The sequence below is a fragment of the Aquarana catesbeiana genome, linkage group LG04 (genome assembly GCF_042186555.1).
Source record: "Aquarana catesbeiana isolate 2022-GZ linkage group LG04, ASM4218655v1, whole genome shotgun sequence".
NCBI lineage: Eukaryota > Metazoa > Chordata > Amphibia > Anura > Ranidae > Aquarana > Aquarana catesbeiana.
This window is the reverse complement of record NC_133327.1, coordinates 314,880,843-314,895,963: the sequence shown is the minus strand read 5'-3', so window position 1 is coordinate 314,895,963 and position 15,121 is coordinate 314,880,843.

The following is a 15,121-nucleotide window of genomic DNA, read 5'->3' as shown; positions in this document are numbered from 1 at the left end:
AAGGAAATCATATGCATTAGAGGGGGAAGGTTAAATGCCCTTTTAGGAAGAGCTAGAGGAGTGAGAATCTTTTTACATAGTTCTAACAAGGTGCATGTCACATGTTGGCAACATAACATGCTAACATGACCTGTATGCAAATCTCTTTGAAAAAAATACATAAAGGTGAACCAGCATAAAAAAAAAAAAAATTGTCAAGATTAGAGGTGCGCCCATTTAACCCATGTAATTGCATGTACGTTGCTTAACATTTACTAAGATTTTGGCCGCGCAGTGAAAAAACGCATGTGAACGAGCGCAAGAGCCACTTGCGCATGCACAGTGCTTACATTGATCTCACTCAGTTCTAAACATACTTGCAGGCACATCAGGCTTTCTCTGAAAAGGTTACTTTCTCATTCTATTTTGGGCATATTTGTTACTTGGGCAGTTGTTACTAAACTTCCTCACATCACCCCATAATATTGGTACCTTCATCTTCTGTCAATTTTGAATTGGGTTTGCCATGTGCCATGTCCATAGTGGCGCACAGATTGCATTCTCTCATGCCAAGATCGCTATAGTAAATGGGGGATTCAAGCTCTGTTACTGGTGCACCATTTCTACTGATGGTGCATGGCTTTCGTAAGTCACCCCTAAGTGACACTTTTTGGCCACCAGTGACACCAATGCAGTGATCAGTGCTAAAAAAAATACACTGACACAATATAAATGACACTGGCAGGGAGGGGGTTAACATCAAGGACAATCAAAGAGTTAACTGTGTTCCCTGGGTGCTTTTTCTTACTGTGTGGGGGATGGACTGACTCAAGGAAGAGACACATCTGTGTTCCTGATTAGCAGGCATCACAGTGGGAGCGCAGCTCCGGTAGCACACATGCGCATGTGATTTTGCGCTAAAGGACCGCCCTGCTGCAGTATTTGTATGTGGGGCAGTCCTTAAGCGGTTAAAGGCTCATTTGTCTGTACTTTTCCTGTGTATCACAGGAGTGCAGTTCGTTCTGCACTCCTGTGACCCATTTTCAGCCAACAGTGGGCTAAAGCCCGCTGTCGGCTGATGCCACAGAGCCATTCCAGGCTAGAGAAAGATCGTGACCATATGGTCGGGATCCACCCAGGAGTCTGGACCAGCACCTGAATCAGCCTCTCAGGAAGCCGCAAAGAGCCTAAGCCAGCCGCTCCCGCCCCCTCCACAGACCAGCGCTCCAGTGAGCACAGGGGTGGGGGGTAGAGCAGAGAGCTGGTGACTGTCAGTCACAGAGCACTGAGAACTGAACTATCAGTGGTCTTTGATCGCTCAGTTCTCAGTCTTATGCCCTGTACACACGGTCGGATTTTCCAATGGAAAAAGTGCGATCGGATTGTGTTGTCGGAAATTTCGTTTGTGTGGGCTCCATCGGACTTTTTCCGTCGGAATTTCCGACTCACAAAGTTTGAGAGCAGGATATAAAATTTTCTGACAAACAAAATCTGATTGTTTAAATTCTGATCGTGTGTACACAAATCCGACGCACAAACTGCCACGCATGCTCAGAATAAATGAAGAGATGAAAGCTATTGGCTACTGCCCCGTTTATAGTCCAGACGTACGTGTTTTACGTCACCGCATTCAGAACGATTGGATTTTCCAACAACTTTGTGCGACCGTGTGTATACAAGACAAGTTTGGCCCAAAATCCGTCAGAAAAAATCCAACGGATTTTGTGGTCGGAATGTCCGATCAATGTCCGATTGTGTGTACAGGGCATTAGAGCCAGCGCGGGAAAGATGCATCATCAGACCGATGCTGCATCCAACTAGGTAAGTATGATTCTTAAAAAAAAAGAAAAATTCCCAAACTTCTCTTTTACAGTTAATACATCTAAAATGTGGTAGACCCTGAATAAATAGTGTATGTGTATATTATATTTAGATTAATTATTTGAAAACCAATGAAGTGTTTGTCAAAGGTAACCTTTTTGCTGAGAACAACATTAGGACTCCATGCACATTAGCTTAAAAAAACGCTCCTAGCCGTAGCTTTTGAGCATTTTTTTCTACTTCTATAAGCAAATAGTGTTATCCTATGTGTCCATGCACATTATTTTGGTCTTGAATAGGGATAAGCTTCGTGTTCGAATCGAACGCATGTTCAACTTGAACATTGCCTGTTCAGTCATTTGCCGAATTCTGAATGATATGGGCCGTTCACGCCAAATTCAAGTGGCGCATCAAGGCCCATAATTCACTGCGGCATCGCAGTGCATTGCTGGCTGATGATTGGCCAAGCATGCACTATGACCCGCATACTTGGCCAATCACAGCGACGTCTGTACAGAGAGCCGTAATTGGCCAAAGCCATGGTGGCTTTGGCCAATTATGGCTCAGGGGGTTTAGTACACGCCCCACACTATATAAGGCCGCCTGCACTGCGGCCCTGTGTAGTGTGTTTCGGCGTTGAGAGAGAGATAGACAGAGAGACAGTGTCATTTGATTTAAGTTAGATAGAGTAGGCAGGCGAGTCAGTTAGCTGCACTTACAGTGTATTGTGTATATATATACATCCTAGGTGTTTTATATATATATATATATATATATATATATATATATATATATATATACATTGTATTCAGTTTAGTTAGATCCATTCCTGTTTTCTCTTCCTACTACTGACAGGCAGGCAGGTGTTTTTACAGTATTTACAGCTACCTGAAGAAAATTGCTGGTGTTCTTCTGATCCTATTAGTCCTATTAGCTACAGTATTTACAGTCAGTGTAGTGTGTCCTCTGCACAATGTGCACCTAAAGCTACCTGAAGAAAATTTGTGTTTTTCTGATCCTATTAGTACACTACCGCAGGCAGCTGCAGTATTTACAAGTTAGTGTAGTGCGTCCCCTGCACGGTGTGCACCTAAGGCTACCTGAAGAAAATTAGTGGTGTTCTTCTGATCCTATTAGTACAGTACCACAGGCAGCTGTAGTATTTACAAGTTAGTGTAGTGTGTCCTCTGCACAGTGTGCACCTAAAGCTACCTGAAGAAAATTAGTGGTGTTCTTCTGGTCTTATTAGTACAGTACCGCAGGCAGCTGCAGTATTTACAAGTTAGTGTAGTGCGTCCTCTGCACAGTGCGCACCTAAAGCTACCTGAAGAAAATTAGTGGTGTTCTTCTGATCCTATTAGTACAATACCACAGACAGCTGCAATATTTACAAGTTAGTGTAGTGCATCCTCTGCACAGTGTGCACCTAAAGTTCCCAAAACAAAATTAGTGGTGTTCTTCTGATCCTATTAGTGCAGTACCGCAGGCAACTGCAGTATTTACAAGTAAGTGTAGTGCATCCTCTGCACAGTGTGCACCTAAAGCTACATGAAGAAAATTAGTGGTGTTCTTCTGATCCTATTAGTACAGTACCACAGGCAGCTGTAGTATTTACAAGTTAGTGTAGTGCGTCCTCTGCACAGTGTGCACCTAAACCTACCTGAAGAAAATTAGTGGTGTTCTTCTGATTCTATTAGTACAGTACCGCAGGCAGCTGCAATATTTAAAGTTAGTGTAGTGTGTCCTCTGCACAGTGTGCACCTAAAGTTACCTGAAGAAAATTAGTGGTGTTCTTCTGATCCTATTAGTACAGTACCGCAGGCAGCTGCAGTATTTACAATTTAGTGTAGTGCGTTCCCTGCACAGTGTGCACCTAAAGCTACCTGAAGAAAATTAGTGGTGTTCTTCTGATCCTATTAATACCACAGGCAGGCAGCTACAGTATTTACAGTTAGTGTAGTGCGTCCTCTGCACAGTGTGCACCTAAAGCTACCTGGAGACAATTGCTGTTGTTCTGCTCCTATTAATACCACAGACAGGCAGCTACAGTATTTACAGTTAGTGTACTGTGTCCTCTGCACAGTGTGCACCTAAAGCTACCTGAAATAAATTAGTGGTGTTCTTCTGATCCTATTAATACCACAGGCAGGCAGCTACAGTATTTACAGTTAGTGTACTGTGTCCTCTGCACAGTGTGCACCTAAAGCTACCTAAAGAAAATTAGTAGAGTTCTTCTGATGCTATTAATACCACAGGCAGGCAGCTACAGCATTTACAGTTAGTGTAGTGTGTCCTCTGCACAGTGTGCACCTAAAGCTACCTGGAGACAATTGCTGTTGTTCTGCTCCTATTAATACCACAGGCAGGCAGCTACAGTATTTACAGTTAGCGTACTGTGTCCTCTGCACAGTGTGCACTTAAAACTACCTGAAATAAATTAGTGGTGTTCTTCTGATCCTATTAATACCACAGGCAGGCAGCTACAGTATTTACAGTTAGTGTGCTGTGTCCTCTGCACAGTGTGCACCTAAAGCTACCTAAAGAAAATTAGTAGTGTTCTTCTGATGCTATTAATACCACAGGCTGGCAGCTACAGTATTTACAGTTAGTGTAGTGCGCCCTCTGCACAGCGTGCACCTAAAGCTACCTGGAGACAATTGCTGTTTTTCTGCTCCTATTAATACCACAGGCAGGCAGCTACAAGATTTACAGTTAGTGCACTGTGTCCTCTGCACAGTGTGCACCTAAAGCTACCTGAAAAAAATTAGTGGTGTTCTTCTGATCCTATTAATACCACAGGCAGAGAGCTACAGTATTTACAGTTAGTGTAATGCGTCCTCTGCACAGTGTGCACCTAAAGCTACCTGGAGACAATTGCTGTTGTTCTGCTCCTATTAATACCACAGACAGGCAGCTACAGTATTTACAGTTAGTGTACTGTGTCCTCTGCACAGTGTGCACCTAAAGCTACCTGAATAAAATTGGTGGTGTTCTTCTGATCCTATTAATACCACAGGCAGGCAGCTACAGTATTTACAGTCAGTGTACTGCGTCCTCTGCACAGTGTGCACCTTAAGCTACCTGAAGACAATTGCTGTTGTTCAGCTCCTATTAATACCACAGGCAGGCAGTTACAGTATTTACAGTTAGTGTACTGCATCCTCTGCACAGTGTGCACCTAAAGCTACCTGAAGACAATTGCTGGTGTTCTCATACTAATAATACTACAGGCAGGCAGTTGATTCTGCTAGCTGCAGTATCAGTATATATATACATCCCAGCTTTGTGCAGCTACATCTCACTGCAGGCCATTAGTATGTCTGGAAGGCCAACAAGGAGAGGCAGACAGTCACAAGCCAATAAAAGAGGGCAAGCAGGCTCTGTGTCTAGAGGCAACAGTGCTGGAGATGGTGCATCCTGATCAGCACGTGGCCGTGGGACACGCTTGTCCTTTTTTTCGGCAGCTCTCCGTGTTGAGCCGCAACATGTTGAAGACTTGATAGAGTGGATGACCAAGCCGTCCTCATCCTCCTCATCCTCTCTCACCCAGGCTCAGGGTACTTTGTCTGGCAAAGCAGCTGCCAACGCGGCCTCTTCCTTTGGCTCAATGGCATCAGTCACTCCTTCCCTAGCCCCACCATGTCCTCCTGAGGAGTCCCCCGAACTGTTTGACCAAAGTGTTGGCTCCAGGAGGATGCCCAGCATTTTGAAGGTTCCGATGATGGTACCCAGCTAGAGGAAGGCAGTAACGTGAGCCCAGAGAGAGGGGGTGCACAAGAAGGACAGCAATCTGGCAGTCATGTTCCCCCAGCAGCAGCATACTGCTTTGCTCCAGTGATGAGGAGGGAGGGGATGATGAGGTCACTGACTCCACGTGGGTGCCTGATAGGAGAGAGGAGGAGGAGGCACATCACCAATGAGGCAGGATGCCCTCCAGGGGCCAACTTAAGGGCAGCACACTGACTGCATCACACCGCAGAGCTCCGCATGTGCAGGGTGCTGCTGTCTCTGTGCATTATTCCAAAAGTTTTTTGGTGTGGGCCTTTTTTGAGACGAGTGCATCAGATCCCACCACTGCTATTTGCAACATATGTCTCAAGCGTATCTCTCGTGGCCAAAACATCTCCCGCTTGGGCACCACATGCTTGACCAGATATATATTGACCTGCCATGCAGTTCGTTGGCAAGCGTACCTAAAGGACCCACACCAAAGAACAAAGAGGACCTCTCCTTGCTCTTCATCAGCTGGGATCTCCAACCCCACTATACCTTCAGTCCTCTCTGAGACCTGCACTGAGAGGAATGAAGGTGTATAATTAGGTGTTTCACAGCCAAGTACTTGGGGGCAATCTGCTATCGGTACACCGACGTCAGATTGTTCCAGGCAAATTTCCATGCCCCAGCTGCTGCACCGCCGAAAGAAGTTCGCTCCCAGCCATCCACATGCCCAGCGGTTGAATGCTAGCTTGGCTAAATTGCTAGCACTTCAACTGCTACCTTTTCAGTTGGTAGACTCTGCCCCCTTCTGTGAGTTTGTGGAATGTGCGGTTCCTCAGTGGCAGGTTCCCAAACGCCACTTTTTCTCACAGAAGGCGATTCTGGCTCTCTACCGGCATGTGGAAGGCAATGTCTTGGCCTCGCTGGACAGGGCGGTCAGCGGTAAGGTGCATATTACCGCTGACTCATGGTCCAGCAGGCATGGACAGGGACGTTACCTATCTTTCACCGCGCACTGGGTGACTCTTCTGGCAGCTGGGAAGGATGCAGGACAAGGTGCAGTAGTGTTGGAGGTTGTTCTGCCACCACGCCTCCAAAATACTACTAGTGGTGATTCTGCCACACCTCTCTCCTCCAACCCCTCCTCTTCTTCTTCCTCCATGGCCTCTTCCTGTGCTGATTTGACTTCGGAACCAGCGGTGCTCCGTAGGCGTTCAAGGGGCTACGCAAGCACGAAGGCCACACACACATATCAATTACTTACATCCAATCCCACCATTCCCTTTAAAAAAGAACTCACAATCTTATTAGACAGAGCAGTGCAGGCAGGTCTTTTTACACCAAAAGATAAAGAATCATTCATTCCAGAACATCCTATAATGCCAGTGTTTCATCATTTACCTAAGGTCCATAAGGGGTTAAACCCACTTACAGGACGACCGATTGTAGCTGGCATAGGCTCACTCAATGAGCGCTTATGAGAGTGGGTGGATTCCCAATTACAACCTTTAATAACCAGCCTGCCTGGTTATCTAAGAGACACTAACCATCTGCTTAGTAAACTCCAGGATTTTCAATGGGAAGATAGTTACAGGTGGATTAGCTGTGATGTTATCAACCTATATTCCAGCATTCCACATCATTTAGGCATTCAAGTGGTCTCTTGCTTTCTTAAAAAGTCAGGCAAATTTTCTTTGGTTCTTCAGGAGTTTATCCTACAAACCTTAGAATATCTTTTAACACATAATTTCTTTATGTTTGACAGGGGCTATTACCTCCAAAGATGCGGGGCCTCTATGGGAGTGAAATTTTCACCCTCACTGGCCAACCTATATATGGGTTGGTGGGAAAGGTCCCGCATCTTTGGACCGGATAGCCCCCACTGTACAGAAACCATTTTCTTTTGTCGCTTTATTGACAAGCTCTTGTTCATCACGTCTGATGAAAGTGCAGATTTAGATATCTGGCTTTCATACTTTAATGACAACACTTTAAATTTGAGGTTTACATGAGTTTTACAAACCAACTCCATTAACTTTCTAGATGTGAAATTAGTGGGTGCTGAAGGAATGGTTCATACCAGTCTTTACAGAAAGCCTATTGCAGGCAACACTTTACTTAGAGCAGACTCTGCACAACCTAGCCATACTATTAGTGGGGTACCATATGGACAATTTTTAAGATTAAAACATTTGTGCAGTTCACTGGAAAGCTTTGATATTGAAGCTAATAGCATGGCACATAGATTTAAAGCCCGAGGTTATTCGGACATACTTATCCACAAAGCGCTTGATACAGTGAGAGCCATTCCTAGACTTTCACTTTTAAAAGAGAAATCACATAAAAAAATTATACAAAAAACACACAAATCTTTCCATGTTCTCGTGTTTTCAACACCATATAGCTCAGAGTTCACTAAAATTAAAAGAATTATTATTAAGCATCTCCCCATTCTATATAATGACTCCATTTACAGTAACATTCTTTCTAAAGGAATCAAGGTGGTCTCTCGCAGAGCACCCACCTTGGGTCGTTCCCTTTCACCCAGTTTGTTTCGCACAAATCGACCAAAACATAACTGGCTTGGTTTCTCAGGTAATTTCAAATGTGGAATTAAAAGTTGCAATTATTGTGGTTACATCAAGACAAGCAAACAAATAAAGTCCTGTAGCAACAATAGAGAGTTCCAAATCTCCTCTTTCATTAATTGCAATACTAAATATGTGATATATGTTATTACCTGTGAGATTTGCCAGATCCAATACGTGGGTCATACAACTTATGTACCGTTTGTACGACCACTTGCATGACATTGAAAAAGACAACCTGACTAATGTAGCTAGACATTGGATCTTCGAACATCATAAAAATACATCAAGCCTCTTTATTAAGGGTATTGAAAGAGTTACAGTTCCAACAAGGGGAGGTGACAGATTCCAATTACTGTGCAAACCTGAAGTTTTTTGGATTTTCCTTTTGGACACCAGAATTCCGTCAGGCTTAAATTATGAATGGGATGTTTCCCACTTTTATGATTAATTTTCCTGACCAAAATTCTTCTTCTTTTTTCCAATAGGATTTTTCCCTCTTTTACATGCTTATATACATACATGCTTACATTTGCCTATACATTGATTAGACTACCACTTTAATAGGGATGAGCCGAACACCCCCCTGTTCGGATCGCACCAGAACATGCGAACAGGAAAAAAGTTCGTTCGAACACGCAAACACCGTTAAAGTCTATGGGACACGAACATGAATAATCAAAAGTGCTAATTTTAAAGGCTTATATGCAAGTTATTGTCATAAAAAGTGTTTGGGGACCTGGGTACTGCTCCAGGGGACATGGATCAATGCAAAAAAAAGTTTTAAAAACGGCCATTTTTTCAGGAGCAGTGATTTTAATAATGCTTAAAGTCAAACAATAAAAGTGTAATATCCCTTTAAATTTCGCAGCTGGGGGGTGTCTATAGTATGCCTGTAAAGGGGCGCATGTTTCCTGTGTTTAGAACAGTCTGACAGCAAAATGACATTTCGAAGGAAAAAAGTCATTTAAAACTACTCGCGGCTATTGCATTGCCGGTCCGACAATACACATAGAAGTTCATTGATATAAACGGCATGGGAATTCCCCACAGGGGAACCCCGAACCAAAATTTAAAAAAAAAATGACGTGGGGGTCCCCCTAAATTCCATACCAGGCCCTTCAGGTCTGGTATGGATATTAAGTGGAACCCCGGCCAAAATTAAAAAAAAAAATGACATGGGGGTCCCCCTAAATTCCATACCAGACCCTTCAGGTCTGGTACGGATTTTAAGGGGAACCCCGCGCCAAAAAAAAAAAATAACGACGTGGGGTCCCCCCAAAAATCCATAGACCCTTATCCGAGCACGCAACCTGGCAGGCCGCAGGAAAAGAGGGGGGGACGAGAGAGCGCCAACCCTCCTGAACCATACCAGGCCACATGCCCTCAACATTGGGAGGGTGCTTTGGGGTAGCCCCCCAAAAACACCTTGTCCCCATGTTGATGAGGACAAGGGCCTCATCCCCACAACCCTGGCCGGTGGTTGTGGGGGTCTGTTGGCGGGGGGCTTATCGGAATCTGGAAGCCCCCTTTAACAAGGAGACCCCCAGATCCTGGCCCCCCCCTGTGTGAAATGGTAAGGGTACCCCTACCATTTCACTAAAAAACTGTCAAAAATGTTAAAAATGACAAGAGACAGTTTTTGACAATTCCTTTATTTAAATGTTTCTTCTTTCTTCTATCTTCCTTCATCTTCTTCTTCTGGTTCTTCCTCCGGCGTTCTCGTCCAGCATCTCCTCCACGGCGTCTTCTATCTTCTTCTCCTCGAGCCGCTCCGCATCCATGGCATGGGGGGAGGCTCCCGCTCTTCTCTTTTTCTCTTCTTCTCTTCTTCATTTTCTTCTCTGGGCCGCTCCGCATCCATGCTGGCATGGAGGGAGGCTCCCGCTGTGTGACAGCGTCTCCTCGTCTGACGGTTCTTATATAACGGGGGGCGGGGCCACCTGGTGACCCCACCCCCCTCTGACGCACGGTGACTTGACGGGACTTCCCTGTGACGTCACGGGGAATGCCACAGGGAAGTCCCATCATGTCCTGTGTGTCAGAGGGCCCCGTCCCCCGTTATTAGACCCGTCAGACAAGGAGACGCCATCACACAGCGGGAGCCTCCCTCCATGCCAGCATGGGTGCGGAGCGGCCCGGAGAAGAAAATGAAGAAGAGAAGAAGAGAAGAAAAGAAGAAGAAGAAGATGAAGAAGAGAAGAAGATGAAGAGAAGAGCGGGAGCCTCCCCCCATGCCATGGGTGCGGAGCGGTCCGAGGAGAAGAAGATAGAAGATGCCGCGGAGGAGATGCTGGACGAGAACGCCGGAGGAAGAACCAGAAGAAGAAGATGAAGGAAGATAGAAAAAAGAAGAAGCATTTAAATAAAGGGATTGTCAAAAACTGTCTCTTGTCATTTTTAACATTTTTGACAGTTTTTTAGTGAAATGGTAGGGGTACTTTTGTACCCCCTTACCATTTCACACAGGGGGGGCCAGGATCTGGGGGTCTCCTTGTTAAAGGGGGCTTCCAGATTCCGATAAGCCCCCCGCCCGCAGACCCCCACAACCACCGGGCAAGGGTTGTGGGGATGAGGCCCTTGTCCTCATCAACATGGGGACAAGGTGTTTTGGGGGGCTACCCCAAAGCAGCCTCCCAATGTTGAGGGCATGTGGCCTGGTACGGTTCAGGAGGGGGGGCGCTCTCTCGTCCCCTCTCTTTTCCTGCGGCCTGCCAGGTTGCGTGCTCGGATAAGGGTCTGGTATGGATTTTTGGGGGGACCCCACGTCGTTATTTTTTTTTTTTTGGTGCAGGGTTCCCCTTAAAATCCATACCAGACCTGAAGGGTCTGGTATGGAATTTAGGGGGACCCCCACGCCATTTTTTTTTAAAATTTTGGCAGGGGTTCCCCTTAATATCCATACCAGACCTGAAGGGCCTGGTATGGAATTTAGGGGGATCCCCACGTCATTTTTTTTTAAACTTTGGTTCGTGGTTCCCCTGTGGGGAATTCCCATGCCGTTTTTATCAATGAACTTCTATGTGTATTGTCGGACCGGCAATACAATAGCCGCGAGTAGTTTTAAATGGCTTTTTTCCTTCGAAATGTCATTTTGCTGTCAGACTGTTCTAAACACGGGAAACATGCGCCCCTTTACAGGCATACTATAGACACCCCCCAAGTACGAAATTTAAAGGGATATTACACTTTTATTGTTTGAATTTAAGCATTATTAAAATCACTGCTCCTGAAAAAATGGCCGTTTTTAAAACTTTTTTTTGCATTGATCCATGTCCCCTGGGGCAGGACCCAGGTCCCCAAACACTTTTTATGACAATAACTTGCATATAAGCCTTTAAAATTAGCACTTTTCTCCCATAGACTTTTAAAGGGTGTTCCGCGGCATTTGAATTTGCCGCGAACACCCCAAATTGTTCGCTGCTCGGCGAACTTGCGAACAGCCAATGTTCGAGTCGAACACGAGTTCGACTTGAACTCGAAGCTCATCCCTACACTTTAACTATGTTTCATTTTTGTAAGCATAACAATGGTTCCTTTCTTTTTCTTTGTTCCTTGCTGTTGGTTTTATTTAGAGGTGCTATTTGGTTAGGTTTTGTTCAGGTATTCAGTTTTGTCATTAACGTTGATATTTATATTTAAATGTATAATGACATTTATTATATTAACCGTGCTATCAAAACCTACCTACCTAAAAAACATCCAAGAGAGTTCCTTTTATGGGGTGTAAGGTGATTTCATTCATTATTTACATATTTCATTCAAACATCCAATATATTTTTGGATTTAAGTTTCTGACGATCCTATATACATTCAGTATAGTCTATAGTGTAGCAATTTTTATTGTATGATTGCATCAGAATATTTATCAGTCTTTAGTTTATCATAGATGTGTAAATACTAAAAAATCCTTCTTTACATTATCTTTGAAGTATTTGTGATATGCTCATGTTTTCTTTTTAGATTCCAGGACAAGTGTTTATGAACTATATATATCCATTTTCTACTTCGCTTTTATGTTTATACAAACTGTTTGAGATCTCGGCACCGTTTATGAGGATATATTGTTACAACCAATCCTTGAACAAAACTCGTATTAGTCCACTACTCATTTACTATGCTTTTCGCAAAGTAGTTCTTTGCTGCAACTTCCACACTAGCATTCCAGCAACATCGCACATTAAATGTGTGTCTTTTTTCCATTTCATCTCTTGTCCCAGTTTTTCTTTAAATTTATTTCACAAATACTTCATATACTTATTTCATAAGGCATTAATTTATATAAAAATATATTTTTATTTTCACATTTTTATTATTTAACACGGCATCTGGGGAGATTTATAATTTTCCCTTGAATTTAAATTCATTTTCACATAAACAAAGATCTCGTACAGATGTTATATATATATACATCTATGCACTACATCATCACTACTTTCACATATATTTTTTATTTCTAAAATTTTAATTGATACTTCATATAGATTTATTCACATATTATTAACACTTTCACATTCTTCATGACTTCAATTAGTATTTTATATTTATTTTTATTTTTACACAATAATTTTTTCACATTTTTTAGTTTATCACTTTATATATTTAACGATTATATTTAACATATAAACCATATGGTTTATTTATATATCTCAATTTTACTTTTGGTTATTCAATCTTTTTTTTTCCTTTTTCTTTTTGTCAGTTCTTTCCATTTTCACTATACTATGGGTGTTTCCACTCTGTGCTTGTTACCTAGTAATGAGTGCTGAGATCTCATACGGCCGGTTTCCAGCTGCTTGGTATTATCTCATCTTCATTTGGTCACATGTTTTTTATATTTCAAGTATAAATGTGGTTATCACTTTCATGTTAGTCAGCTATGAGTAAGCGCTCTGTATGAGTGTGAAACGCGTTAGCTGTTAAGCTGTATCACTCCAGCGGTGTCATATATACCTTTTAATCCTATTTATTAAATAAAGAAGAATTTTATTTGCCTATCCAGGTGTGCGGCTGTCCAGATCCTTCTACATGATTATATCTGCAAAGGTGCAAGGCCGCCATCAGGAGCCTACAGGCGATACACATGTATGGGACCTGAGCGTCCCAAGGGGCTCAGGCCCCCGGGATCCAGGAAGTGTGCAAGAGAGAGGACCGGGGGAGACATTAGGCAGGAGAAAATAATACAAAGTAGCAGAGATAACAAAACGTGACCAATTAAGTGGAAAAAAATTATTAAAAATTACAAATATACAATAGATACGTCCAAATCAATGGTTGTGTACAAATAACATAAGTAGTGAGAACCAGTCCAATAGCACATAAAGTGAGTGCTAAAAAATATAACAACACCTCTTGACGACAGTGCACCTCCACTACATAGATTGTGCGTTTACCAGAAGGCAAGCTTTAGGAAGTCTGCGGCTAAATACCCAGCCAGGTCCTTTATCCAAAGAGAAGATGGTAATCCACTGCTAGGTATAGGAAGGAGCTTATATGAGCACCAAATAGCCAGAAATACTTGAGCATCAGCCACCCAGGAGTATTCAGGTATTGCCCAAAAGATATAAAGAGAGACTCCATAGTGTGTACTTTTCCCTAATCGGATGGCGATTCTATCTGCAATTGATGTTTCATGTAGACAGACTGTTTCCTCTTTAATTAGCTCTACCAGACTGTTTTTGCTTGTGCTGACCAAGTGTCTCACCACTCACTATATATTTAGGGTCATTCAGGATACATATGTTTCTCCTTCAGCAGAAGTTCTTGAGTGCAATTAATGAATTCTGTGCTGATAAACTTATCATTGGTCCATTGCTTTGGAAAGTGTGGCAGGAGAGATGCCGCATGCTGAAGACCCCGCTTTTGTTATTACAGCCCTCCCGTCTGCATAGCATAGTAAGCTAGCTAGCAGGGCTGGGACTCAGGAGATGTTATGGGGAGGGGAAGACCGTTTCAGCTACCCATTGGCTGATGAGGCAGCAGGAGGCGGGCTGCCTCCTTAGCCAATTAGTACACAGGGTGCACTGTCCATCACTACAGAGCATCATGCTTCCTGTGTTGGTGGGACAGAATTCCTCTACAAAGTAGCTGCTACAGAGATCAAGGTAGAAGAGGAAAAAATAGTGTTTCCCTGAAGCTGCTAGAATGTACAGTTTATAGCTTGTGCCCCCCTCCCCTGTTAACAGTCACTGTATTGCCAACCTTATTGCTGTCCTTTTAGCAGGGTGAAAGCCACTTTACACATGTGTAGCATAGCTGTCACCTTATGTCACCATGTTAAAAGGAAAGCAATATGGGTAGAATTACAGCCCAGGTTCACTAAGTTAACAAATGCTCTGATCCATGTGGATTGCTTTTCAGGCCCCTTTCACATGAGCGGTCTGATTGGGTATGCCTGTTCGTTTTATATGCAGACCTGATAGAGTGGCAGGTGTAAATGGAATTGTGTCTGTTTACACCCATCTACCTCCAATCCAATCTGTCAAAAAAAAATCAATCAACTTTGGTTCAACCAGGCTCTCGGATTGTACATACGATTATCACTAGCAGCTCTTATAGCCGCTAGCAATAATCACCCCCCACCGGGAGAACCCAATGGCTCCGCAGGAGGGATTCCCCCATCAACACTGTGTGTGTTGATGGGGGAATCAAGCAAATTATTTTCCTTTAAACCACTGGACACAGGTGGGGAAAAAATGAATGGGGTTTTCCATAATTTTATCAAAATGGGAAAAAAAGGGCTGGCTTTCTATATACATTTTATATACACTGTACATTTGTTTTATATATATAACTAGAACCTCTAACAGGGCTATATCATTGCAGGGGATTTCCCCTCACTTCCTGTCTTGGTGTCAAGACCAAGACAGGAAGTAAGGGGACATCTCCTGCAATGATATAACCCTGTTACATGTTCTTGTTATGTATAAACTAAAGTATATATAAAAGTCAGCACTTTTTTTCCATTTTGGCTAAATTATGGAAGAGTTAAAACCCCATTTATTTGTTTTTCCCAT